Source organism: Carcharhinus amblyrhynchos, chromosome 2 (genome assembly GCF_965287045.1).
Source record: "Carcharhinus amblyrhynchos chromosome 2, sCarAmb.v2.hapA, whole genome shotgun sequence".
Lineage (NCBI taxonomy): Eukaryota > Metazoa > Chordata > Chondrichthyes > Carcharhiniformes > Carcharhinidae > Carcharhinus > Carcharhinus amblyrhynchos.
Window position 1 is genome coordinate 37,984,108 of NC_137325.1, and position 27,819 is coordinate 38,011,926.

The 27,819-nt window shown below is 45.5% G+C and overlaps 1 long non-coding RNA gene across 3 annotated transcripts in view; it reads left to right on the top strand.

Moving 5' to 3' along the window:
• LOC145360556 (uncharacterized) overlaps positions 1–18,898 on the top strand; it is a 30,320-nt gene extending 11,422 nt beyond the window's left edge. Inside the window, exons 1-3 of one of the 3 annotated variants that reach the window (XR_013889742.1) lie at positions 11,574–11,666; positions 16,776–17,161; positions 18,615–18,898. This is a non-coding gene — a long non-coding RNA (uncharacterized LOC145360556). Of the gene's footprint in view, positions 1–9,230; positions 9,406–11,573; positions 11,667–14,266; positions 14,412–16,775; positions 18,275–18,614 lie in introns of those variants that run through there. The other 2 variants (XR_013889740.1, XR_013889741.1) reach the window with 2 other exon arrangements.
• Positions 18,899–27,819: the final 8,921 nt, after the last annotated feature.

Here is a 27,819-nt window from a genome sequence, read left to right on the forward strand (position 1 = left end):
ACTCTTGCTATCCTTTTTTATATTAAGCGCTAGCCCAGCTTCATAGTTTCTCCTACCCTTCTTTATCAACTTCTTTGTCAATCTTTGTTGACATTTAAACCTCTCCCAATCCTCTTCTCGCCCACTACTCTTAGCTACTCTAAATTCCTCCGCTTTTAGTTTAACACTTTCCTTCACCTCCTTCGTTATCCACGGCTTATTACCTCTCCTCCTACTATCCTTTTTGACCATCGGAATAAATTTCTGCTGAGCACCAAGAAAGATCTCCTTAAAGATCCTCCACTGCTCCTCAGCAGACCCTCTCTCCAACGCGCTCTCCCAGTCCACATTCGCCAATTCTTCTCTCATCCTACCGTATTCCCCTCTATTCAAACAAAGGACGCGTGTCCGGGAACCCACTTTCTCCTCCTCCATCTGCACCAGAAACTCCACCATACAATGATCACTCTCCCCAAGAGGATCATTCAGCCCATTGACTCTGCACCAACCACAATCCCACCCAGCCCCTATCCCTGTAGCCCCATGCATTTACCCTACTCGGCCCCCTGACAGTAAGGGGTAATTTACCATGGCCAATCAACCTAACCCACATATTTTTGGTCTGTGGGAGGAAACTGGATCACCTGGAGGAAACCCATGCAGACACGAGAAGAATGTGCAAATTCCACGCAGACAATGACCCAAGTTGGGAATCGAATCAGGGTCCCTGACGCTGTGAGGCAGCAGTGCTAACCACTGTGCCACACCACTCTTAACTAATAATGCAATTCCTCCTCCTCTTTTGCCTCCTCCTGTCATGCCTAAAGATCCTATGTCCCGGAATGTTGAGTTGCCAATAGTTCATCCATCAACCATGTCTCTGTAATGGCTACTATGTCACATTTCCACATGTCAATCATTACCCTCAACTCATCCATTTTGCCTGAAATACCCCTGACTTTAAAGAGACCATCCAGCCTGGCCTTACAGCCTTGAAACTTAATACAGCTGCACTCGTTCTGATTTATTTGTTTTGCTGTATGAGTCTGAGCCCTTATTCTGCAAACAGTCTGAGTCCCCCCCCGCCTGCCAAATTAGTTTAAACTCCTCCCAACAACACCAGCAAGGGTGTTAGTCCCATTCTGATTCAGGTGTAGACCATCTCACTCGTACAAGTCCCACCTTCCCAGAAATGGTCCCAGTGATTCAGGAATCTAAAACCCTCCCTCTTACATCAACTCTTAAATCATGCATTCATCTGTCTGATCCTCCTATTTCTGTGCTCACTAGCACGTAGCATTGGGTATAATTCTGAGTTTATAACCTGAGAGATCGTGCTTTTTAGTCTGCCCTGCAGTGGCATAGAATCAAAGAATCACAGAATCCCTAAAGTGCAGAAGAAGGCCATTCAGCCCATCAGGTCTGCACCGACCACAATCCCACCCAGGCCCTATTGCCGTAACCCCACGTATTTACCCTACTGAAGCCATGGCACTAGGATCAATTTAGCATGGCCAATCAACCTAACCCGCACATCTTTGGATTGTAGGAGGAAATGGGGGCACCCAGAGGAAACCCACGCAGACATGAAGAGAAAGTGTAAAGTTCAGACAGACAACGACCCAAGCCAGGAAATGAGCCTGGGTCCGTGGCTCTGTGAGGCAGCAGTACTAACCACTGTGCCACCACGCTGACATCCCAGACACTAACACCAGGGAGGCAACATACCATCCTGGAGTCATGTTGAGAGCCACAGTAGTGCCTGTGTATATCCCTGACTACAGAATCCCTTATTACTATTGCCCTGCCTCTCTTCCCCCTCCCACTCCTGTACAGACAGGCTGCTTGTGGTGCCAGAAGCTTAGCTCTACCTGCACTCTCTGAAGAAACCAATGGCCTCATCAGCTTCCAAACTGGAATACCAATTTGCGAGCGAGACTCCTTGGGACTCCTGAACTACCTGCCTACACCTCTTGGACAGTTTGCTGGTCACCCTTCCTTCCTCAAGTCCGTTCAGCTGCCGTCTGATCACCTCCCTAAATGTGCTATCCACAATGCTCTCAGACTCATGGATGCTCCACAGTATCACCAGCCGCCTATTCCAGCTTCAACACTCGAGCTTCTAGGAGCTGCAGCTGGACACACTTCTTGCATACACGCTGGCTCCGGGCACTGGAAATGGCCTGCCCTCACACATGAAGCAAGAAGAGCAAACCACAGCTTCCAGCTCTCCAGCCATGACTAAACCCTTTAAGTTTAAAAACGTCATAAGACTTTCTTTAAAAGAAATAAAGCAAATAATTCCCTACTCTTGCCTAAACAATGAGTTTCAATTTAATATGGTTTGCGGAGAGGGCGTGGGATCCAAGGGGCTTTGGCCTTGTGGATCCAGAACTGGCTTGCCTGCAGAAGGCAGAGAGTGGTTGTGGATGGGTCTTTTTCTGCATGGAGGTCGGTCACCAGTGGAGTGCCCCAGGGATCTGTTCTAGGACCCTTGCTGTTTGTCATTTTCATAAATGACCTAGATGAGGAAGTGGAGGGATGGGTTAGTAAGTTCGCTGATGACACGAAGGTCGGTGGTGTTGTGGATGGTCTGGAAGGATGTCAGAAGTTGCAGCAGGACATAAATAGGATGCAAGACTGGGCGGAGAAGTGGCAGATGGACTTCAACGCGGATAAATGTGTAGTGGTCCATTTTGGCAGGACCAATGGGATGAACGAGTACACTATCAAGGGCAGGAGTCTTAGCGGTGTTGAAGAGCAGAAGGATCTTGGGGTCCGGGTCCACAGGACTCTTAAATTGGCCTCGCAGGTGGAGGATGTGGTCAAGAAGGCGTATGGTGTACTGGCCTTCATTAATCGAGGGATTGAGTTTAGGAGTCGGGAGGTAATGCTGCAACTTTATAAGTCCCTTGTCAGGCCCCACTTGGAGTACTGTGCGCAGTTCTGGTTGCCTCACTATAGGAAGGATGTAGAAGCTATTGAAAGGGTGCAGAGGAGATTTACAAGGATGTTGCCTGGATTGGGAGGCATGCCTTATGAAGATAGGTTGAGGGAGCTGGGACTCTTCTCCCTGGAGAGGCGTATGTTGAGAGGCGACCTGATAGAGGTTTACAAAATGTTGAAAGGAATAGATAGGGTGGATTCTCAGAGGCTATTTCCCCGGGTTGAAATGGTCGCTACGAGAGGACACAGATTTAAGGTGCAGGGATGCAAGTACAGAGGTGATGTTAGGGGTAAGTTTTTCACTCAGAGGGTGGTGAGTGAATGGAATCGGCTGCCATCAGTGGTGGTGGAGGCGAACTCGCTGGGGTCTTTTAAAAGACTTCTGGATGAGTATATGGGATTTAATGGGATTGGGGGTTATAGATAGGTCTATGGATTGGTAGGTATTGATGTGATCGGCGCAACTTGTGGGCCGAAGGGCCTGTTTGTGCTGTAGTGTTCCATGTTCTATGGAAATACCCACAAGGATCTATTCACCAATCAACTGTATCCATTAGTCTCATGTCACATTCTGACCTTTAAGCTGGAATTTTACCACCTTGCCCACCTGAGGCTCGTAAGATTGCACCCAAGGCCAATGGAGAATGCTGTTCCATGAGCTGGTAAAATCAGGGTCCTTTTGTAACGTCTCTGCCCTTTTTTTGGGTCAGAGGAGGAGGAGGGAGGGAGGGAAACATTAATGTAGAGTTTCAAGCACCCATTGATATCAACTCTCTGCCTCCTATTAGACAACCAATCCTCTATCCACGCTAACACCTTACCCCCAACTCCATGCCCCCTAACCTTCTGAAGCAACCTTTTGTGAGGCACCTTATCAAATGCTTTTTGAAAATCGAGAAACACCACATCCACCGATCCCCCTCTGTCTAGCGCCAAAGACCAAAGATGTGGTCCCTGAGCTATAGCTCCTCATTCCACTCGAGGAGCACACACTGGAGGTTTTGGGGGAGACTGAGGATAGAGCTGTGATGGACAACTAGGTCGGGTTTGCCATGGAAGTGAGGATCCACAAAACCTTCATTCATATGACATATCTCAAGTCATTGGCATGCTGCCCAGAAACTTGTCCTTCCCTTTCACTGAATGTTGTGTCCTTTCTTGCAGGAGGCAACCCTGATAAGGCCAGCCCGTCAGGGATTGTCACACCCTGCTGCCCCCACTGTGACACCTGCTGACACCTCAAAAGAAAACTCCAAGGAAACCTCAGAGAAAATCGACACGGGCATCAATCATACAATCCAAGAGTGCAGATATAGGGCCCCATTTTAACATTGCCTCGTGCCCATTTTTGGACACGAAAATGTGGTAAATTGGATATGAGGCCATTAACGCGATTAGTGCCCGCATCTGCGCAGATGCCTACTTTACCAAGGCTCAAAAATGGCCGCAATCCGATTCAAGCCCGAAATGGGCGCAATGGCGATTTAAATGAATTTGCACACATTTAAATTGAATTAATAAAGTGCCCGCCCAACTTTATCAGCATTTCCCCCTTTACCACCACATTTGCGCATCCAGATTCAGCGTGAAACAGACATGCTCGGCAAAGGTCTGTTTCAGGTGCTCCAGTTGCTGAAGAGGTAATTTCAGTGCTTCCAACGGCTCTCTGACTCAGGTCAGTAGTGGGGGGGAGGGGTTGGAGGGAAGAGGGACATCTGATCGTCGTCTGGTGGCGGGGGGCGGGGGGGGGGGGGGGGGGCGGGGTGGCAGTGGTGAGGCCTGAACTTTGTCCTGGCCGGGGAGGGGGGAGTTAATTCTATCCCATCACATTTCTAATTCTGATCATTCCTGTTATAAATGCTACTTAAATTGTATTTTATTTGCCATGAATGTTGTTTTTTTCCCCTCTACACCAGCAAGTTCAGAAGAAGTAGTAATTGTCTTATTGCCATTTCCCAAATTATCTTCTAAACTTGGAAATGCAGCTGTTAGAATTTACTGCAAGTTGGCTGTTGCTAAACACATTCCAAAGGTTGCTGAATCAAGCAACGGTTATTTGTACACACACCTATATGTTTCATTACACAACTTAAAGAAAGGCCTGGATATGTACAGTACAGGCAGCAGAGAGAAGGGATTCCATAGCTATAATAGTGCATGCGTATTAATTAGTGAAACCGTCAAAGTACTCGTCTGTATGTGAAATATATTGGGAGGGAGGCCAGATGGATTTCTGATGGTGGTGGTGGTGGGGGGGAGGTGGGGGGTGGGGTGCGTGCAGGAGGGGTCTGCTGCCACTCTGTGGGTGATCAGTGGGGGGGGGGGCGGGGAAGAGGGAACAGAGGGTCGTGATCGATCTGGGTAGCGGAGGGGGAAGTGGATAAGGGGGAAAGTTATGCTGTAAGGGTGGGGGTGATGTTTGTGGGGACCATCACTCCCGAGCCGCTTTATCTGCTTTTTATGGCCCAGGTGCGATGTGACAGCGGTGCCAGTTTCAAATTTTTTTCCTCACTGCGCGTGCGCACTTCAAAGCTCCGATTGTTTCAGACATGATAAGCCCCACCCACGGTGCAATTCAGATCCGCGATTTGTTTTTCAGGCTAAGTGCGTATGGGAACAGATTTCCAAGTTGGATCTGAATTGCGCCTGGATTCAGCACTTAGAATGAAAATGGTCAAATCGGGTCCATAGTCACCAAGGTGGGACATATTAGTGGTGAGGCTTCTGGGTCACTGTCTGGTGAGCACTACAGAGCAGCAGATGCACATCAGGTAGAGGCAGGAACGTCCGAGGGATCTGGCATGGGAAGGTCTGTTGGAGCCAAGAAAACAGCTGGCCCTGGGCCAGGTGCCGAATGACTGGAATCAGTTCTCACAAACCTGCTGGAGATGCAGAAGCAGAGCTGGAGACTGCAGGAGGGGCTGTCTGCAACTTTCCAACACTACAAGGCAGTTTGGACAAGTCCCACAGCTTTTAGGTGTGGGAGAAGTTCACACCAGTTGTCCCTTTGGCCCACGGACTACCCCGGGGCCAATGAGCATCCCCGAGGGCGATCTAAAGATGTGTAGGTTTGGTGGATTGGCCATGGGTAAATGCACATGGTTAAGGGAATAAGAACATAAGAAATAGGAGCAGGAGTAGGCCATCTAGCCCTTCGAGCCTGCCCCGCCATTCAGTAAGATCATGGCTGATCTGTCGTGGCTCAGTTCCACATTCCCGCCCTCTCCCCATAACCCTTAATCCCCTCTCTTATCAAAAACCCATCAACCCACATCTTAAAAATATTTAGCGAGGCAGCCTCCACCACTTCAACGGGCAGAGAATTCCAGAGATTCACCACCCTCTGAGTGAAGAAGTTCCTCCTCAACTCCGTTCTAAACCGCCCCCCCTTTATCTTGAGGCTGTGCCCCCTAGTCCTACTGTCTTTTTTTGAGCGGGAAGAGTCTCTCCACCTCTATCCTATCCATCCCATTCATCATCTTATACATCTCAATGAGATCTCCCCTCATTCTTCTAAACTCCAACGAGTACAAGCCTAGTTTATTCAGCCTCTCCTCATAGCTCAACCCCCTCAACTCCGGTATCAGCCTAGTAAACCTCCTCTGCACTCCCTCCAAGGCCAAAATATCTTTGCGCAGGTGCGGCGCCCAAAAATGCACACAGTACTCCAGCTGCGGCCTCACCAATGCCCTATACAGCTGCAGCAAGACCTCCCTACTTTTATATTCAATATAGGACGGAGGCAAGGGCCTGGACAAGATGCTCTTTCAGAGAGTTGGTGCAAACTCAATGGGCTGAATGGCCTCCTTCTGCACTGTAGGGATTCTATGGAATCTAAGAAAAATCGAGGCATTGCTTAATTGGGAGCCAATGTAGACTAGCGAGTACAGGTATGATAGGTGAATGAGACTTAGTGCAAATAAAGACTAAGGCAGCAAGACTTTGCATGAGCTCAAGTTTACAGAGGGCAGAATGTGAGAGATCAGCCAAGAGTGCAACAGAACAGTCACATTTAGTGATAACAAAGACATTGATGAGCATTACAGCAACAGCTGAGCTGAGGCAGGGGTGATATCAGGCAATATTATGCAGTTGGAAATAGCTGGTATTAGTGATGATGTGACTATGTGATATCAAGCTCATCTGGGGGTTAAATATGAACCAAGGTTGTGAACAGATTGGTTGAGCCTCCGACAGTTTGCAGAAAGAGGGTAGAATTGATTAGCTAGAGAATAGAGACTGTATTGGGAGCCAAATGCAATAGCTCAATCCTCTCAATATTTAACAGCAGGAACTTTCTGCTTAACCAGAACTGAATGTTGACAAGTGATCTGATAATTTAGCAGCGGTAATGAAGTTGAGAGGCGTGGTGATGAGGTACAGCCAGTTCTCTTCAGCATACATGTGAAAACTAACTGTACTTTTGGATGACCCCCTAACTCTACAGCAGAAAAAGAAAATGAGAAATTCTTAGAAAGTCCCATTCTGATCCTTCTAAATAGCTTGTGTGGTTTCCCTTGAGCAACTGAACGCATGTGCAGCTGTACGTGTTTAACAGGGGGTGTTAACTGGACCTGTGAGATCCAAAATGATAGGTTGGATACTAAGTCAGCATTTGATACTGACTTTTTTCATGATCTGCATAATTCTGGCATAGGCCGATGATATTGCCCTTTTAAACATGCTGATTGACCCAGACTATGGCAAAAGTTGCCAGAGGTGACCTTATGCAATTTGTAGACCCTCCTGGTTCCTATAGCACCTACACTACAGAGCCCAATTTGTGACCCTAGAATTTCCTCCCTGCAAAACGCTGCTAATGCTGAGTTAACTGGAATTCTAAAGATTGAGATTGATTGATGTAGGTAAGCTTAAGTAGTGAATTTTAGTAAAAATCATTCTCAGATTAAACTTTATAAATAAACTAAGAGGGTCAAATGCAGCTATCTTATAAGCAACAAGTAATTCCTGAACAGTGATCGCTATATATATTGTAATACTGACAATGAAATAGTCAAAACAGCAACAAATGATTTTAAAATAGTTAATGAATTTTGAAGATATTAGATAAATCATGTTATTTTAAAAGGCTTGATTTTATTAATACCCTTTAAAAAGAATTATTTTAACAAAATACATGACACTACAATGTTGAAAATGTTTAAGTTTAACATAATTAAACATGCACCATACAGTGATACAATGGATTGAAATGTGTGCCAGTAATATCCAAATTACCAGCAGTATGTCTTATAATGACAATCAAAGATTTAACTCTTAATCATTAAAAGTTACGTTATTAGTTCCCCTTTTGTAACCATACAACCTAGGATGTACGTTTAAATTACAATTAGAATTACCTTTGTAAATGTGTACAAACAAGACAGATCTACATCATTGGGATGTAAATAAGTATGGAAGAAACAGATAAGGATCATTGGTGATCTGAGAGCTAATTCCATCAATTCATATGAATGGCTGGTCCCCAGCCCAGAAACTAAGGCCAACATTTCCTGCAACGGATTTCCCGGCAGCAGAGGCAGCTCACCATTAGTTGGTGACAGAAATGTCCTGCCAAAGTCAATGGACATTTCTATCATTTGCCAGCTGTGCCACCAGGAACCCTACAGCATGCAGGTTGTCTTTGGTGGGACTGCAAGATCTCACTGCCGGGAAAAGCAAGTAAATCTCACCCTAAGATCGAACCTCAGTTATAATTGAACAGTTATAATTTAATTAGTAATTTACCAGAAGGGGAGTCTAAAACTAGAGGGCATAAGTTTAAAGTGAGGGGGAGAGATACAAAAGCATCCAGAGGGGCAACTTTTTCACTCGGAGGGTGGAAGTGTCTGGAAAAAGCTGCCAGAGGTAGTAATTGAGGCGGGTACAAATTTGTCTTTTAAAAAGCATTTAGACAGTTACATGGGTAATATGGGTATAGAGGGATATGGGCCAAATGCAGGCAATTGGGACTAGCTTAGGGATTTTTAAAAAAAGGCTGCACAGACAAGTTGGGCCAAAGGCCTGTTTCCATGCTGTAAACCTCTATGACTCTATGACAAGGTCATTCTTTAAACTTACATAGGTTAATATCAGGTATGCTCCAAATGAGATTTTATGTTTGATGTAAAATTTTCTTACAAACGTTAAGTTAAAATATTTACATAAAATGAGCACATAAGAATGTATTTAAATCATATTTGAAGAAAATTTGGAAACCAAATATTGTACGAAATATAAAGCTGCATGTCTGAAATAAGATTAAAAGAGTATATTGAATAGTTCATTGTTCCATTATTATGCAGATTCATTGTTCCAGATTAATTATGCACAAAAGCCTTGCGCAATTAAACTGCATTAAAGAATGTGACAGCCAATCAATGGATGACAAGGTCCCATTAAAATGTGGAATGAAGATCTGAAACCTCCTCTCAGAGTTAAAAATCCCATCGTCTGTTAGCGAGCCATATTCTAACTCAGGTAAGAAGATCACGTTTTGATAGAACTGATCAAATATCGAAAATTGTAGAGGTCTCTTTTGGATATGATGATTTGTTTATGTTCTTTTGAGTAATATACTTAAAATTAGTTTGTGTGGATAGAAGACAGATGATACATATCAGAAAGTTTAATTACATGCAAGTATGATTTTTATATCTTTCTATCTCACTAATTTTGTTCTACAACTTCAAAATTTTGTAATAATTTATATTTTTCTTTAAATAAACTTCTTTGAATTTACTCTGAATAATCTCACTTTAGCTTGTAGTTAAAAGTCTCATGCGAAATGCAGGAGTTAAAATGAATCACCAGTTGATTCCAATTGGGATTCATCCAAGAACCCAACACAGATTTTTGCTAATTAGGAGAATCACGGGATATGGAGCTAAGGCAGGTAAATGTGGTTGAGTTTTTGAAAGTTAAAGTTATTGTGGTCACATTTGGATGGAATGTGTACTGCACACAGCTAACTGCCACAATCAGCATTGTTGCTTTGGAGGAGCAATGAATTGCTAAGCTGTTGAATCATTCATTATGGTCCTGGGGTGTACAGTTTGGCATGGCAGGCAAAGTCAAAGCAGTCATTGGCAGCGGTGCTTTAATGTGAAGTAGTTATTAATGCCTTCAATGTCATTGTGCAGTTTTTGGAGTAGGGTTTTATTAGTCCCAGCTGTACTGGCAAATCCCTAGTCTTTAGCCATCATATAAGCATCACTCAAGGTTAGAGCATGACGGCCAAAACTCTGCTGACGTGGAAGTGCTAAATCCAAGAACAAGTACTATTGAAAACTGCTCCTAAATATTTTTATCACATATTGATATGCAATGTAAAACTAGCTGTATGCAGTACCAAAATATTGAAATACTGAATGTGTAGATATAACAGTTTTTTGAACCACAAACTGTGATCACAGAAGTGGGTGTGAATGAAGAATCTGTCCACAAGACAGACTGACAAATTATTTTCCAGACAGATAGTATGAATAGACTTCCTCTGACATCTGTGTCACATTGTGCCATTTTAAAAAAGGAGCTGGGCGAACATACTTGGCAAGCAATGAGATTGAAAGATAAAAGGATATACATAACCATAGGAATTGGCTTTTTCTAAGGGATGAATTATAGTCATTGTAGATTTGTGGCACATGGAGTAAGATTGATCTAAGTTAAAATACTGTGGATTCTGGAATCTGAAACAAAAGCAGAAAGTGTTAGAAAATCCCAGCAGGTCTGATAGCATCTGCGGAGAGAGAATAGAGCCAACCTTTTCAGCTTGGATGACCCCTCGTCAGAGCTAAGTTATCTGTTCATAGTTGAATATCAATATCATGTACTCATTTTGTTGTGCTGCACATTTAAGTTCTTTGTATTTATCACTAGAGGGGACATGATGCAACATATAATGTGATTCAGAGTTAAGGCCAAATCTTCACCCCATGATAGGTGCACAGAGTCAGGAAAATTCTCAACTTCCCAAACCTGACTCTAAAGAAGTTTCCCCAAATGATTGGATTTCCACTCCGGGGGTTATGGGGCTAACCGGAGTCAGGCCCATTGACCCTGGAAGTAGCAGAGATGCAGATGTGGATCCAATGTGCGTTATGTGACCTGGTCAGAGTGTGAAAGGTAAGGAGTTGCTACTATGAGGCAGAAAGTGGATAGAAGTGCTGCCGTCAGTTGGATAATACATCAATCAGGTGCATATCAAAAGATATAGTCATCCGATTGTTTTCTGACACTGGAAGAGATGGTTCATCATGGATTTTCCTTGCTCATTGCTAGTTATTGCTGCTGACTATTCACGTTGTAATGAAAGACCACACTCTATAATGTTCAGGCACCATAATTCACCACAATAATGCACCATAATGGCTCAGGGATGGCTAATACACACCACATTCGTCATGATCCATTGCCCTTCCACCAAGAATGGAGACTTGTGTGTCCAAGCTGATCCTATAGCTGCACACATCAGCAGTCAGACTCAGGCCTAACATGCAGATGCTGCACCTCACCCTCACACACTTAACACTGCTTTTAACCTCTCATCCACTTCTTGCACCTTCCACATATTTCAAGCCATTCAGCTGCAATAGGCAAACAGATTGCATTACACTCATTTACATTTTTTCTCTCCCCTGCAGGACAAGATTGCACATAGTTACAGGGAGCAGCAGAGTATAGGCGACGAGGAGGCACACCTACATCTGATTCCTTTGGAGGAGGCAGTACTCCACATGGTAGGGCTGGCAGTTGTATTATAAAGGGTTAGCTATTAAAGGATACACTGTGTCATGTTATTAGTATTTCTACACCATTTACCTGAGGACTATTATTTGGGAATCTGTTATTTTTGACATTCTTGTCGTAGTGTCAGTGGGAGGGCAGAGCCAGCAGGCATCACTTGGGGCACTTTTTCACATATTTCCTACCTGTCTGCCAGGAAACTTGGCAAGCATCTACTTATGGAATAGGATGTTATCCCCTTATAAATGCTGGGAAATCTTTGGATTCTTTAACTGATTCAGAAACACGGTCATTAGTCATAGATTGCTGAAATAAATATAGCATTTTATTTCACTGATTCACTGACAATCAATTCCTAATTTTCCTTTCATGTGGAATTTTTTTGGAAATATTTCTTTCCTTTTTCTGTAATCTTTCTCCCCCTTCTTCAACATCCACCCATCCTGCCATTTCTTAGAGCACAGATACAACAGGGAAATTGTAACATGGAGTTGTGTGAGAGTGAGAGGGTTAAAGATGCTAAAATTGTCAGTGGCTCAAGAAGCTAATTGCAACCAATCAACTTCCAGATTTCACTCAAGTACGCAAGACTGCATATGTGCAAACTTCTCAGGAGAGGAGGGCTAGCAATTAGCATGACTTAACTGTTCTACTGGAGAGTCCCTAGTTTCCTGAAATTCAACAGTGAAAGCAAGGCAAGAATGCAGTGACAATTGAAATGACCCATCAATTTAAGAGAAACACATTTAATTGCTTGCTTACAACATATAGCAGCTCTGCCTAACACACCAACAGTCAGGCTGGGGTCACTTTGAGTTCATGGAAAGGTAAGGGTCCAACTTGGAAAAGGGATAAGTGACTAAAGGTGTGACGAGGGGCACTGGGGGAGAAAGGTAGCACTCACAACATTTTATTAGATTTATTATTGTCACATGTATTAGTATTTAGTGAAAAGTATTGTTTCTTGCACACTGTACAGACAAAGCATACCGTTCAGAGAAAAGGAAAGGACAGGGTGCAGAATGTAATGCTGCAGTGATAGCTAGGGTATAAAGGAAAAATCAACTTAATATAAGGTAGGTCCATTCAAAAGTCTGGTGACAGCAGGGAAGAACCTATTGTTGAGTTGGTTGGTATGTGAAAGTGGTAGAGACTAAGTCCAAGGTGCATGGGGTCCTTGATTATGCTGGCTGCTTTTCCGAGGCAGCGGGAAGTGTAGACAGAGTCAATGGATGGAAGGCTTGTCTGTGTGATGGACTGGACCTTTATAGTTTCTTGTGATCTTGGACAGAACAGAAACCATACCAAGCTGTGATGCAACCAGAATGGATGCTTTCTATTATGTATCTGTAAAATTTGGTTAGCCTCCTGATAAAGTAGAGTTGGTGGGCTTTCCCACCATATGGCATCAGTGTGGGGGGGAGCCAGGACAGGTTGTTGGTGATCTGGGCACCTAGAAACTTTAAGCTCCTTACCATTTCCACTTCATCTCCATTGACGTAGTCAGGGGCATGTCTTCCACTATGTTTCCTGAAATCGATGACAATCTCCTTTATTTTGTTGACATTGAGGGAGAGATTATTGTTGCACCAGTTCATCAGATTCTCTGTTTCTTTCCTGTACTCCATCTTGTCATTGTTTGAGATCCTGCCCTCTACGGTGGTATCATCAGCTAACTTGAAAATTGAGTTGGAGGGGAATTTGGCCTCACAGTCATAGGTGAATAAGGAGTATAGTAAGGGGCTGAGGACACGGATTGTGTGACACTAGTGTTGAGGATAATTGTGGGCGAGGTGTTGTTGCCTATCCTTAGTGATTGTAGTCTGTGGGTTAGGAAGTCTAGGATCTGGTCGCAGAGAGAGGAGCTAAGGCCCAGGCCACAGAGTTTGGAGATTAGTTTTGTAGGAATAATGACATTAAAGGCTGAGCAGTAGTCAGTAAATAGGAGTCTGATATAGGTATCTTTGTCATCTGGGTGTTCCAGGGTTCAGTGCTGGGTCAGGGAGATGACATGTGCTGTGAACCTGCAGTGAATCTAAGCAATCTGGGATGCTGAAATTCACTTATGCCATGGCTAACCTTTTGAAGCATTTCATCATGATGGATGTCAGAGCATCCAGGCGATAGTCATTAAGGCATGTTGTCTGGCTTTTCTTTGATACAAAGACGATGGTCATCTTCTTGAAGCAGAAAGGGACATCAGATCAGTGAAAGGAGAGGTTGAAGTTATCTACAAATACCCCTGCCAGCTGTTCCACACAGGATTTGATGTTTGTCTGGGTACTTATCCGAGCCAGTTGCTTTCCATGGGTTGTCTTTTGAGGAGGCTGCTCTGACATCTGCAATGGCAACCTTGGATATTGGTTTGGTCAAGGTTTCCAGGGTGGAAGTCGTGCTGTCACTGACCGCTTGCTCAAAATGGGCCTAGAATGTGTTGAGCTGTTTGGGGAAGGGTACATTGGTGCTGGTGACTCTGCATGTCTGTTACATCTTGCAAACTTGCCATAGTCTGTGGCAGTCTGTGTGGCTAGCCTGCGACTCTAGCTTGGTCTTTGATAGATCTCTGTAGATCATATCTGGATTTCTTGCATAGGCTAGGTCACCTGACCTGAACCTGGACTTGGACCTGGACCTCGACCTCAGCAAGCAGTGGATATCCCTGTCCATCCATGGTTTCCAGTTAGGGAACACATGGATTTGCTTCTTTGGCACAGTCTTCTACATACGTTACTAATGAAGTAAGTTACTGTATTGGCACATTTGTTCAGGTTTGTTGTTGATTTTTTTTTTAAAAATCAAGTCCACTGACTCTAAGCAGTCCCATAGGAGATCATGTGGTTCCTCAGACCAACATTGCAAGACTTCCTTTATAGGATTCTCCCATTTCAGTTTTTACTTGTAAGCCAGGAACAAGAGCAGTGTTGTGGTCTGATTTACCAAAGTGTGAATGGGTGATAGAGCGGTAGGCATGTTTGATGTTTGTGCAGCAATGGTTTAGAATGTTTGAGCCTCTGGTGGAACATGAGATGTGTTGGTGGTGTCTCGGCAGGACACAGTTGAGCTTGGCTTGGTTGCAGTCCCCGGCCACGATGATCAAGGTCTCAGGATGTTGCATCTCAAGGTTATTTGTGGTAGTACATATTTTGCCCAGCATGGTCCATACGGGGTGGAATGTAAACTGCTGTCAGGATAACAGAGATGAACTCCTGAAGAAGGTCATAGGAGTGGCATTTCAGCATCAGATATTCTAAATCCAGGGAGCAGAAACTTGCCAGTGTTGCTATGTCTAGGCACCAACAGGTGTTGATTAGAAGGTGGACCCCACCTCCCCTACCCTTGCCCGAGGCCGCTGTATGGTCCATTTGGTGGATTGAGAAGCCCTCTGGTTGTAGGATACTATTCGGAGAAGCATGAGACTGTGATGCTGTGGGTGGTGATGGGCAGGTGAGCATCTTATGTGCATAAATGGGGGCGGGGGGGCGGGGGGGGGCGGGGGGGGGGCGGGGGGGGCGGGGGGGGGCGGGGGGGGCGGGGGGGGGGGGGCGGGGGGGCGGGCGGGGGGGGGGCGGGGGGGGGGGGGCGGGGGGGGGCGGGGGGGGCGGGGCGGGGGGGGGGCGGGGGGGGCGGGGGGGGGGGGGGCGGGGGGCGGGGGGACGGGGGGGGGGGCGGGGGGCGGGGGGCGGGGGGGGGGCGGGGGGGGCGGGGGGGGGGGGGCGGGGGGGCGGGGGGACGGGGGGGGGGGCGGGGGGGGGGGGGGCGGGGGGGCGGGGCGGGGGGGGGGGGCGGGGGGGGGGGGGGGGGCGGGGGGGGGGGGGGGGCGGGGGGGGGGGGGGGGCGGGGGGGGCGGGGGGCGGGGGGGGCGGGGGGGGGGGGGGGGCGGGGGGGGCGGGGGGCGGGGGGGGGGGGGGGGGCGGGGGGGGGGGCGGGGCGGGCGGGGCGGGGGGGGGGGGGGCGGGGGGGGGGCGGGGCGGGCGGGGCGGGGGGGGCGGGGGGGGGCGGGGCGGGCGGGGCGGGGGGGGGGGGGGGGGGGCGGGGGGGGGGGGGGCGGGGGGGGGGCGGGGGGGGGGGGGGGGGGGGCGGGGCGGGGGGCGGGGCGGGGGGGGGGGGCGGGGGGGGGGGGGCGGGGCGGGGGGGCGGGGCGGGGGGGGGGGGCGGGGCGGGGGGGGCGGGGCCGGGGGGGGCGGGGGGGGGCGGGGCAGGGGGGGGGCGGGGCGGGGGGGGCGGGGCCGGGGGGGGCGGGGGGGGGCGGGGCAGGGGGGGGGCGGGGCGGGGGGGCGGGGCAGGGGGGCGGGGGGGGCGGGGCAGGGGGGGCGGGGGGGGGGCGCGGGGGCGGGGGGGGCGGGGGGGGGGGGCGCGGGGGGGGGGGGGGGGCGGGGCGGGGGGGGCGGGGCGGGGGGGGGCGGGGGGGGGGGGGGGGGGGGGGGGGGCGGGGGAGTCTCTAACAGGATGATATCTACAACTTGGAGCCAGAAACAAGGACACATGCTAAGAATACGGGGCAGGCCGTTAAAGACTGAGATAAAGAGGAATTTCTTCACTCAGAGGTTGCCAAATCTTTGGAATTCTGTACCCTAGACAACTGTGATGCTCAATTAATTTCTAGATAGTAAAGAAATCAAGGGATATGGGGGCATTGTGGGCAAATGGCATTGAGGTTGCAGGTTTGCAATGAGCTAACTGAATGGCAGAGCACGCTCGAGGGGCTGAATGGCCTGCTCTTGCCCCTAATTCCCATGTCCCTATGAAATTGAATGTTTTAATTTGGCGGCTAGAGAGCATTTGGTGCGGGTGAGTATCAGAAGGAGGAGTGACTTGCACCAAGAAATGGATGAGTGTCAGTGCTAGATGGCTAGATAGAGGTGTGAGAAAGTGCACTGAGGGCAATGGGCCATCACTTCCTCACTGATCCAATGGTCAGAGCAGCAAGTCTGGAGTTGGGGCCTCCACTCCACCAACGCCCAACCCCTCTGACCTGGAGAGCTGCGACCTTCTGCAAGCCCTAAGCACTTCCCTCCTGTCCCCTTCTAGAATTGCCCCACAGTCCGAAAAATCGGCTCTCTGCCTAAAAATTACTAATACTGCTCTTTTCAATTTACTTGCAGATCTAGAGATCCTCTGGCTTCCGAAGGAAGACCCCCACCCTGGCAGTGATCCTAATTCATGGACCCAGCCATTGGCTGATCGGCAACCCCAGAGACGTCATCCACTTACCAGCCTTCAACCTGTCCATGCCAGAGCATGGTTTGGACATCCACTGACCGGCTAAGCCAAACCGCAGTCCACCAGTGACCTGGGTCACCCAACCATGCAGACCCATCTCCTGACATAGGAACTGCAAAGAAAGCAACAAATCCTCCATCTACATGCCAACCAATGCAAAGAACCTCATTTAGCACACCTATAACCTTGATACTGCATATTCGCACTCTCTCCCAGGCACGAGAAACAGCAGTCACTTCAGGAAGCATGGGCACATGGAGGCTTGCAGGTGAGAGTGAAACAACGTGGTGCCCCCCCTCCCCAGTTTACTCCTGGCAAATGTCCAATCTCTAGAAAACAAGCTAGGCAAACTTAAAGCCAGACTTGCTTTTGAATTGAGAGATTGCTGTATAGTCTATGTAGAGCGGCTTCCTGACATTGGCTCTGAATAGCCTAACTCTAATTTTAAACATTGAGTATTCTGTCATCCAAACTTCAAGGTGCATACTGTCTCATTCAGACCCAGTGCACTGCCCATGACATATCATATTTTACTATAGTTCCAGCAAAGCTCTATGAATGAGAATGTTACCTGGAGTATCTAATGACACAGATTATGAAAAAGGCACTAGATTATGCATATTATTTCATGAGAAAACAACTGTTATAACCATCAAAAATCCTGGGACTAACAAGTACTAGATGGACCTTCACTCCTTCACTGAAACATGATTAGATATTGCTCAATATTCAATAATTGTCAATTTTAATACACTCCAGAGACAAGATTACACCCATTCTCATCTTCATTGCATACTTTGTTCTGTGGCAGTAAGTTCTTGCTTTTGCACCATTTACAAATAGTTACAGTTCACTGAGTTCAGTTTAATACTTCTCCCAATAGTTCTTCAATTGTAGAGACAGAAGTCAAGGTACAAGACTGTCCCCTTTGGCAAGAGACTCAAAGCGGCCTCTCTGGCTGGTTTCATCCTTGACCAAGCTGTGAATGCTCTCTTGCTTCAGGCTTCATCAACAACTATAGGGAATACACTGGTGACAGGTGTCAACCATAATGCAGATCACAGATGTAACACACAGTTTACAGTAAGACTGCTCTACTTAAAACAAAGCTAAAATGTAGTGGAGACTTGGAGAAGTGCAGTGCAACACTTTCTGCTATCATATAACAACACAATGCCACATTACTGACAATTAAACCTGTTTTAAGTTCTACTGCTTATTTTAACCTTTTCACCACCTGTGCACACCTTCACATCATTTCATGAATGATTTTTTTTTGTGTATGTGTGAAATTAATGGGCACAAATTCTACTTTTTAAAAGTGAAATTAAGTAAAATACTTATTCATTGAAGTGCAGACAAGTTGAATATCTATAAATCATGTACTAATTACCAGGGTGAGCTTCTCAAATTAAAACTGAGGGTAGTATGGATATTGAAGAGTTGGACTGTTAGCTATCACGCTGCCATATTTTCAGATGCAATTCCACAGCTGTCCAAGACCCTCACTAATCTTTCCCTCTACTTACCAGCAGGAAAAGTTTAATTATTTTGCCAGGTCTACCATCAAGAAAAACACGATTAGAATAATAAGTCGAGCAGTTGGATTTTTAAATTAATTTGACTTTCTTCCAATCCTCCTGTACCAGAAATCAGTGCTGATTATTCATCTCTCCTTTGAACCAAACTGAATGGATTTGTAAACTGATCTATTTTTGCAGAAACCATTGTGCCAGCTGCTCAAAATCATGAGGATTAGCTGATTAAGGCAAGCCACCCATGCTTCTTCAGATCTTTTTTCCCCTGGAGATCAATATCAAATGAATGAAGCCAGCTCCACAACAATTGACTGAATGAATCTATCCAACATCAAAGTCAGCAGAGTCAACAGAATTGCTTGTTTCTCGTTTAGTTTGATTGGATTTTGGTCTTTTAAGTGTTACAACTCCCATTCTTAATTGTACTGACAACTTCAAAACTTGTACTAGTTTTCCAATTTTTCACATTTTACTCCATTTTAGGCAGATTTCATTTTTAACTGTGGTATTTCAATGAAAGTGCCTTGCATAATTCTTTTGATTGACTAATTTCATAAATTAAATCTGCTAAGTGTTCCAGATGAAGGCGCTGCTGTATCTTGGAGACCAACCATTTTCATCATCTGGAGACTTCTCCAGTCTGCAGTACATTCCGAAAAGGTTGACGTCCCTATGCCATTTCTGTGCTGTACGTCCTATGGTAGAACTTTTGTCTGAATGTCAGGCAGAATTTCGTGCTCTTTGTGCACGTGTGATCAGCAGGCCTGGAAGCAGACATGATATGCATTCCGCCTGCAATTGCAGCTGACACATGATTTCACACCAGCTGGCCAGTGTGAAACATCCACTGAGGGAGACTCGGTGCTGCTGGGGAAGTGGATCGGGAATGTGCGGGAAGAGGGCTGGCACTGAGAGAAATGAAGCTCCCTGAAAACTGACAGCCTCTGTGGAACTGCCTCAGAGAGTTGCAGTATTATTCCAATGAAATTTATACAAAAAACTCTCTGTGGTGAAAATACCAGCAACTTCTTTTGGATTGAGCACAACTCATAATATCTCACCCCTCAAACATTCTCTTATATTTTATTTCAGATTTATATTTTATGCTCAGATTTGTACCCAAAGGCCTAGATTTTCACTCCTGGCCAGGAGCAAGAATCAGGAGAATTCCTGAAAACCCTAAATCCTGAAAAACTACCCTGAAAATTCTGATTTCTGTACCGGGACAGGGTGGGCAGCGATTGGGAGGTAGGAGGGAGGGAGAACTAGACTGTGGCCAGGGTTACATGAGAGTTAGACCCACTGACCTCAAACAGTTCAGAAGCAGCACAGGATCTGCTGAGTTCAAAGGCAGCCTGGATGAAAGACCCATCTCACCACTCACCACATGGAACCTTATATCAACCAATTTACCCTACCAGCATTCCTGTATTCCTCCATAGGAAGACCTCAGACCTATGCTGAGAGGAAATAAGGTAAGTTTCACAAGGCCCAATTTTATCATCAAGTTATGTCTGGTTGAGGGGTGAAAACTCGGTAAAGCCGGGTGTGAGGCGAGTAGCCTTGCCCACCTTCCAAGCCCGTTCCTCCTTTATCAAGGCCCAAAAATGGATGCGATCGGGATCGTGCCCAAAACGGGCGCGACAGCCATTTAAATGCATCTGCATGAAATCATGCAGCGAAACAGACATACTCCATATAAGTCCGATTTGGGTGCTCCAGTTAGTGAGAAGGTGAGTGCCGAGCATCCAACGGCTCTCAGCTTGAGATCGGTGGGTGCAGGAGGGGGGAAGGTGGGTCCAATGGCTCTCTGCTTGAGATCAGTGGTGGCTGGGGGGAAAGGAGGAATTCACTGCCATTCTGCCTGAGATCAGTGGGGAGGGAGGGGCCTGCAATCAGTCTGGGTGGTAGGGTGTGTGGGAGATAAGGAGGTCAGTAATGTTGGGGGTGAGCAATGTCTGTGGGGGCCAAGGGGAGGCATTATCCGTCCCGAGAGCGATGTGGCAGGGGAACCGCATTCTATCATTTTGTTTTTCTGCACGTGCAATTGAAGGCACTGATTGGAGTTGCAGGATTTTGGGCATGTTAAGCCCCGCCCACAGGCCTCTGCAATGTGATTCGGAATTGCTGATATTTTTTCAGGCAGAGTGCGTATGGGGACACCTGAGAACGGGCCTAAAATGCGGACCTTCTAGTTTCAAGTCCATCTAGCAGTTAGATTTAAAATGGTAAAATAGGGCCCATGGATTCAGAATTTTTAAAAGTTGATAAAACCTATTCATTACATTTAAAGTACTTCAACAGATTAGTCACTTGTAACAATAAACATTAATGTTCATGGACCCACTTCAAGTACCTTATAAGAACTTGGAGCTGTCAATAAAAATGACAATAAAATGTGAGTTGGTATGGAGGTTATGAGAGTCCATGGGTGAGTAGAGGCATGAGGTGGCATGAGCTGGCATGGATGGGGCATGTGGGATGTGAAGAAGTGTGATGGGGTGAGGGCTATGATAAGAAAGGTTGTGAAGTTAGTCACGCAGTACTAATCCTCTAATGATAACCCGCAGGTTTACATAAACAGGCAGAGTGAAATAGCAGCACTGACTTTTGCTGTAGACAAGGACAGGAGATTGACAATTCCCACACCAGCTCCCTTGACAGTTCCAATTGATTCATACACTTTTTATACTTATTCATATTTACTTTTGACAATACCAAAGAATATTAGTTCCCCCCCCCCAAAGGGTAAATTATTCTTCCCAAAGGGCATCTCATCTTTCTATTGGAGCCATCTTGGATAAGTTGGAGTCTTTCTCCGCCCATGTGAAAATTCAGGTCATAATCAAGATGATTTTGAGCAGTGACTTAAAAGTTCAGCATGGCTTTGTTGTTTTTATAGTTTACCCTCTGTTTCCTGCCCATCAGAAACAAAGCCTCTCAAGGTCACCATTTTTAAAGGTCACCCAAGTGCAAAGGAATTCACCTTGGAATCCCCAGACTCCTTAGCATCTACCCTGGCACTGATTTGGCATTATCTGGGCACTGCCCAAGTAATGCTTGAGCTGTGTCTGTGCAATGCACTCAGTTGAGCTTCCCTGGAGGCCTGCTCACCAGGTGCATGTCTTGGGAAATCAGTCAGACATTATGCCATTCTACCCTCATGCCAACACAGATAGTTTTTCTCCGGGGAGGGGGTGGGGGTTGCTTTTAGGCATAGAGCTCTGGTAATGATACACTAATTAATTCAAATATATATCGCAAAACATGTCTCATCACTGATGAGTGGAGGGGACAATCGCTTTGCATGATTATGTTGACATGAAATGGAATTTAACTATTCTCATGATATTTTCCATTTCCATCACCAAACCTACCAGACGTGATCTGGAGCAGAAAATCCACAGCATTTTTAACAACATGCTCAACTTGTCCTGTCATCTTTAAAGATTTGTGTATATCAATCTCTAGCTCTCACTGTTCCTGTACTTCCTCTAAAATAGTAAGATTCAGATTATATTGCCTTTCTGCATTCTTCCTTTCATTTCACGCTTCTTTGCATCAAATCTCATCCATCATGCATTTTCACTGGTCTGAGCTTTGTGACATCTGAAAACTTTGAAATATTGCCTCCTGTTGTCAAGTCCAGGTCATTAATATATATCTAAAGAGCAGTGACCTAATACTTATGCATGGGAAATGCCATTCTTTACTTCCCTCCAATCTAACAAACAACTATTCACGTTCACCATCTGTTTACTGCCCCTTAACCAATTTCATATCCATAATACCACTCTCTTTTCAGTCATATTGATATCAATTTTGCTTACTATTCCATAAACCAGCAGTGTATTAAATCCTTTTTGAGAGTCCATCAACGACACTCCCTGCATTAATGCTCTCTGTCACTTAATTAAAGAACACAATCATGCCAAGTCAGTCTTCTTCTGTAGCCTGGCCCCGCAAAGTCAATCATAATGCATGACCTCACCTATCAGGGGCTGGCACATGCACATCTTGTCCTCTTGACCTGGCTGCAACTTACTGGGCCAATGTTTCAGCACATGCAAGACCTGCTTCTATACTCTGATTGATGGGGGTGTGCAGATTGAGCAGTGGCTGAGGCTAGTGCTGCTGATGTTAGATCTTCTATTTCAAAATTTAGTCATGGACTCCTGTGGAATCATTATAATTCCTCTTGCCCAGCATTCATGTTCTTGGGCTTCTCCTTGATTTTTGGTCATTCTTTCTGAACTGCATTGCAATCAATACAAATCTTGGTGTCTGCTCTCTCCCATGTTCATCCATTGTCGATTATTGCAGAGTGCAATGATTTCAACACATCTTGCAGCCACAATGCAGCTGCAGGGCAGTTTGAAGGCAAGCTTTAAGTAACACTAGGAATAACCACATTGGATTTCCTATTGATGAGTGGAAACAATGAACAATGTGGCTAGGGCTGATTGTATCATTATAGTGAGCAAGCAGTGTGCAGTTGGCACCTTGCCTACATTCCAGTGAATGGCTGCAGGTTAATCACACACCACAGTCTCATACCCATTTTAGGGCTAACCAATAAAACCCCAATTGTATTTCATGTCAAAGTTCTCATCCAACTCCCAACCACCCATTTCAGAAGGTGAAAGATGACCAAAATAGGAAAGGAAGATAGATGAACGTTCAACATGGCAAGGTAGCACAATGGTCAGCACAGCTGCTTCACAGCTCCAGGGACCTGGGTTCAATTCCCGGCTTGGGTCACTGTCTGTGTGGAGTTTGCACATTCTCCTCGTATCTGTGTGGGTTTCCTCCGGGTGCTCTGGTTTCCTCCCACAATCCAAAAGATGTGCAGGTTAAGTTCATTGGCCACGCTAAAATTGCCTCTTAGCGTCCTGAGATGTGTAGAGGGATTAGTGGGTAAAATATGTAGGGATATGGGGGTGGGGCTGGGTGGGATTGTGGTCGGTGCAGACTTGATGGGCTGAATGGCCTCTTTCTTTACTGTGGGGTTTCTATGGTTTCTATGACTAGTTAAAAAAACTCTCTTATTGAGAAAATTATTCATAGTGCACAGAAATATCAGGCTAATGTTTGAGAATGAGCTGACACCCCATGTTCTAATGCGTCATAAGGACAAAGCATTGGGGATACTAGGCACAAAGCCCTTTCAACAGAAACAGATGGAGGATGGGGAAAATCTGCAACCAGAACAAAAGCAGATGGATACGTTCTAATTGATTTCATGCCAATCTGTTTATGTGTAGATCTTAGAAAGAATGGAAAAGTAAATGGATATAATAGTCTGAATGAAACCCTATTTATTTCCACAGAAGGATTATGAGGTCAAACACTGCCCAAAGGCCCAGAAAATAATCTACTTTTTGACTCTCAACATCTGATACCACAATAATGCTTCCTATTCCCTCATTCACCCTATTATTAGCACTGATCAGTCCAGGGAGAGAAAACTTGAATTGGAGAATATAGATGATGAGTTGTCACTTGTTGAGCCACACAACACAAGTAAATCAAAGGTTAGGAACAGAAGAGAAACCATAAGTTCCTGAGTGGAAACTCAGGAAGGAAGTCAGCTCCTGTCTCTCGAGCTAATGGATCATTATTTAAGAGTCCTATTAACAAAGGGAAAGGCTGCTCTAGAGTAGCACACACATTTGGATGCTCTCTGTTCTATTTTACGTGAGATCTGACATACATGACTGCAGCCATGACTGATATAATACCATCCTCTGTGGTACCATCACAGAGGAATATTCGTCAATGCAACATATCTTCTGTTTCAGCTTTGGTTGTATTGGCATCTCAGACTAATATCCATTTGATTTTTGACTTTCAGAAAGCTTTTGATAATGTCCTACTTGAAAGATAGTATGCAAAATTAAAGCACATTGGATTAAGGATAATATATTGGCAGGGATTGAGAATTGGTTAGAAAACAGTAAGCAAAAAGTAGGAATAAATGGATATTTTTGAAGTACAGTAAGTACCAGATTAAAGTCCAACAGTTTATTTGGTAGCAAAAGCCACAAGCTTTTGGAGCGCAGCTTCTTCGTCAGGTAAGTGGGAGTTCTGTTCACAAATGGAGCATATAAAGACACAAACTCAATCGACAAAATAATGGTTGAATGCGAGTCTTTACAAGTAATCAAGTCTTAAAGGTATAGACAATATGAGTGGACAGAGGGTTAAGCACAGGTTAAAGAGATGTTTATTATCTGCAGACAGGACAGTTAGTGAGACTTTGCAAGCTCAGGCAAGTCATAGGGGTTACAGATGTTATGTCATGAACCCAAGATCCCGGTTGAGGCCGTCCTCATGTGTGCAGAACTTGGCTATCAGTCTCTGCTCAGCAACTTTGCGTTGCTGTGTGTCGTGAAGGCAGCCTTGGAGAACGCTAACCCGAAGATCAAAGGCCAAATGCCCGTGACCGCTGAAGTATTCCCCAACAGGAAGAGAACAGTCTTGCCTGGTGTTTGTCAAGCGGTATTCATTTATCCGTTGTCCTGGGAAGACCATGCAGATGCTACAACAACGGATGAATGAACACCTCTCGTCAATCATCAGGCAAAAGTGTTCACTCTTTCCGTTGGGGAACACTTCAGCGGTCACGGGCATTCGGCCTCTTATCTTCGGGTAAGCGTTCTCCAAGACAGCTTTCACGACACACGACATCACAGTCACTGAGCAGAGACTGATAGCCAAGTTCCGCACACATGAGGACGGCCTCAACCAGGATCTTGGGTTCATGTTATAACATCTGTAATCCCCACGACTTGCCTGGGCCACTAACTGTCCTGTCTGGAGACAAAACACATCTCTTCTACCTGTGCTTAACACTCTCTCCACTCACATTGTTTGTCTGTACTTTAAGACTTGATTACCTGTAAAGACTCGCATTCCAGCCATTATTTTGTAAATTGGTTATTATTTTCTAAATTTGTGTCTTTATATGCCCTGTTTGTGAACAGAACTCCCACTTACCTGACGAAGGAGTAGCGCTCCGAAAGCTAGTGGCTTTTGCTACCAGATAAACCTGTTGCACTTTAACCTGCTGTTGTGAGACTTCTTACTGGGCTTACCCCAGTCCAATGCCGGCATCTCCACATCATTTTTGAACTGACAGATGGTGACTAGTGGGGTCCCACAGGGATTAGTGCTCTGGCCCCAGCAATGATTTGGATGAGGGAACCAGATGTAATACTTCCAAGTTTGTGGATGATACAAAACAAAGTGACAATGTGAGTTCTGAGGAGGATGTAAAGGGTTTCAAGGGGATTTAGCCAAATTGAGTGAGTGGGTGAATACATGCCAGATGCAGTAAATCGTGGATAAGTATGACATTCCACATCTCAATGGGAAAAACAGAACGACAAGAATATTATTTAAATGATAATAGATTAGAAAGTATGGATGCACAAAGGGACTTGGATGCCCTTGTACACCAGTTACTGAAGGCAAGCATGTAGATACAGCAAGCAGATGGGAAGGCAAATGGTATGTTGGCCTTCATTGCAAGAGAGCTTGAGTACGGGAGCAAGAATGCCTTACTGCAGCTGTACAGGGCCTCGGTGAGACACCTGGAGTATTTTGTGTAGTTTTGGTCTCTTTATCACAGAGGCTGTGCAGCAAAGGTTCACCAGACTGATTGCTGGGATGGCAGGATTATCCTATGAGCAGCGAATTTGTTGCCTAAGCCTGTATTCACTGGAGTTGAGAAGAATGAGAAGGGATGAGAAGAGATTGTAATATCAAAAATATTGACAGGGCTGGACAGGCTGGTTGCAGAGTTGTTGTTTCTTCTGGTTGGGGGTTTAGAACAAGGGGTCATAATATTATGATATAGGGTTAGCCATTTAAGACTGCAATGAGGAGAAGTTTCTTCACTCAGAAAGGTGGTGAACCCGTGGTATTCTCTGCCACTGAAAGCTGTGGAGGCCAAATCACTGTATGTATTTAAGAAGGAAATTGATAGATTTCCAGACATCAAAGGCATTCAGGGATATGGGGACAATGTTGGAGTATGGTATGAAAATAGGGGATTAACCATGATCATATTGAATGGCAGAGCGGGCTTGTGGGGTCGAATGACTTAATCCTGCTCCTATTTTCTATCTATGCCATCAATATTATATGGGTAGCAGCAGCCAAACCAAGCATGACCTGTTCATCTGGTAGTTTTGATAATGAAATAGAAATAATCTAAAGATGAGCCTTGAAGATTTCCAGTGTTGGGGCTGTGACTATTTCCTTTGACAGTTTGTTTCACTGTGGGGTTTTCCTTGGGAAGGAAGATCATTAATATGCTGTCTTTGAAATAAATGATTTTTGTAGTTTGTGTGGAGCATGTTGCACCTGTGGGTCAGTTGCACCTATCCTTCTAGTTGCGAAAGGTGGGTGCGAGGGATGGTTGCAGGTTGAGATAAGGGGAAGCTTCCAGGACTTTGAATTTCACCAGCATGGAAACACCTAATAGCTCATAAGCGTTGGGGTACTGTACAGAGTAGTCATGGTTAGACCACAGTTAGCTCAGAGCTTATCTGGAACATTTCCATTCAGGGCTTTAGGGACCTTCATGATTATGTTAGGTCCATGTTGATAAAGGTCTGTTGTTACCAGTAACCTGACCTCTTTTCTAAGAGGATTGCAGGAGAGGGGTCTGAACAACCTGCTTTCCCTGTTGAAAGCTATACAAGAGATTTCTCTGGACTGTCTTTGAAGATGCCCTCATAAGAGGGAATAATTGCGCAGACAGGAGGTTCAGATGAACCAATCCAGAAATACAGCCTGCACAGCAATCCCAGAACACAGTGACCTGGAAAAAAGGACTACCTCCATCCAGTTGACTCCACCCCACAAATCTTCACTTGTTTTCCCATTATTTGAAGCACTCATAAAAGTTACTTAAAGAAAAAAACACCAAGATTGTCAAAGTGGATGAAAGTTTAACCAGAAACATTTGGCATATATTGTGGTTCACTTTGATAATGATGGGCCCTTCTGAAAATATACTGGTGTCAAGTTACAGCTTATGAGTCAAGAGAACAATATTAGTGAAGAACTCAATTGGCTTAGATTATAAACAGAAATATCAATTACAGAAGATAATATCCCATTGTTTGTGATCTGCAGTTGTAGCTTTCATGAGAAGATATTTGATATCACAGTTAATTTATCAAACATAATTTTTCGTCTGATGAAATGAGGTGCAGGCATCAAGCAAAGATTACTAAGTCCATAGTCTCCCAAGATGAGTTCTTTGTGATGACTGGTCTCACCAGGAGTACAAAGCAGAATTATCCCTTAAACCTTTTAAAATTTAGTGACACCAAAGTGTAATGAAGAGGGGATGCTGAAAACAGGAAGAAATTGA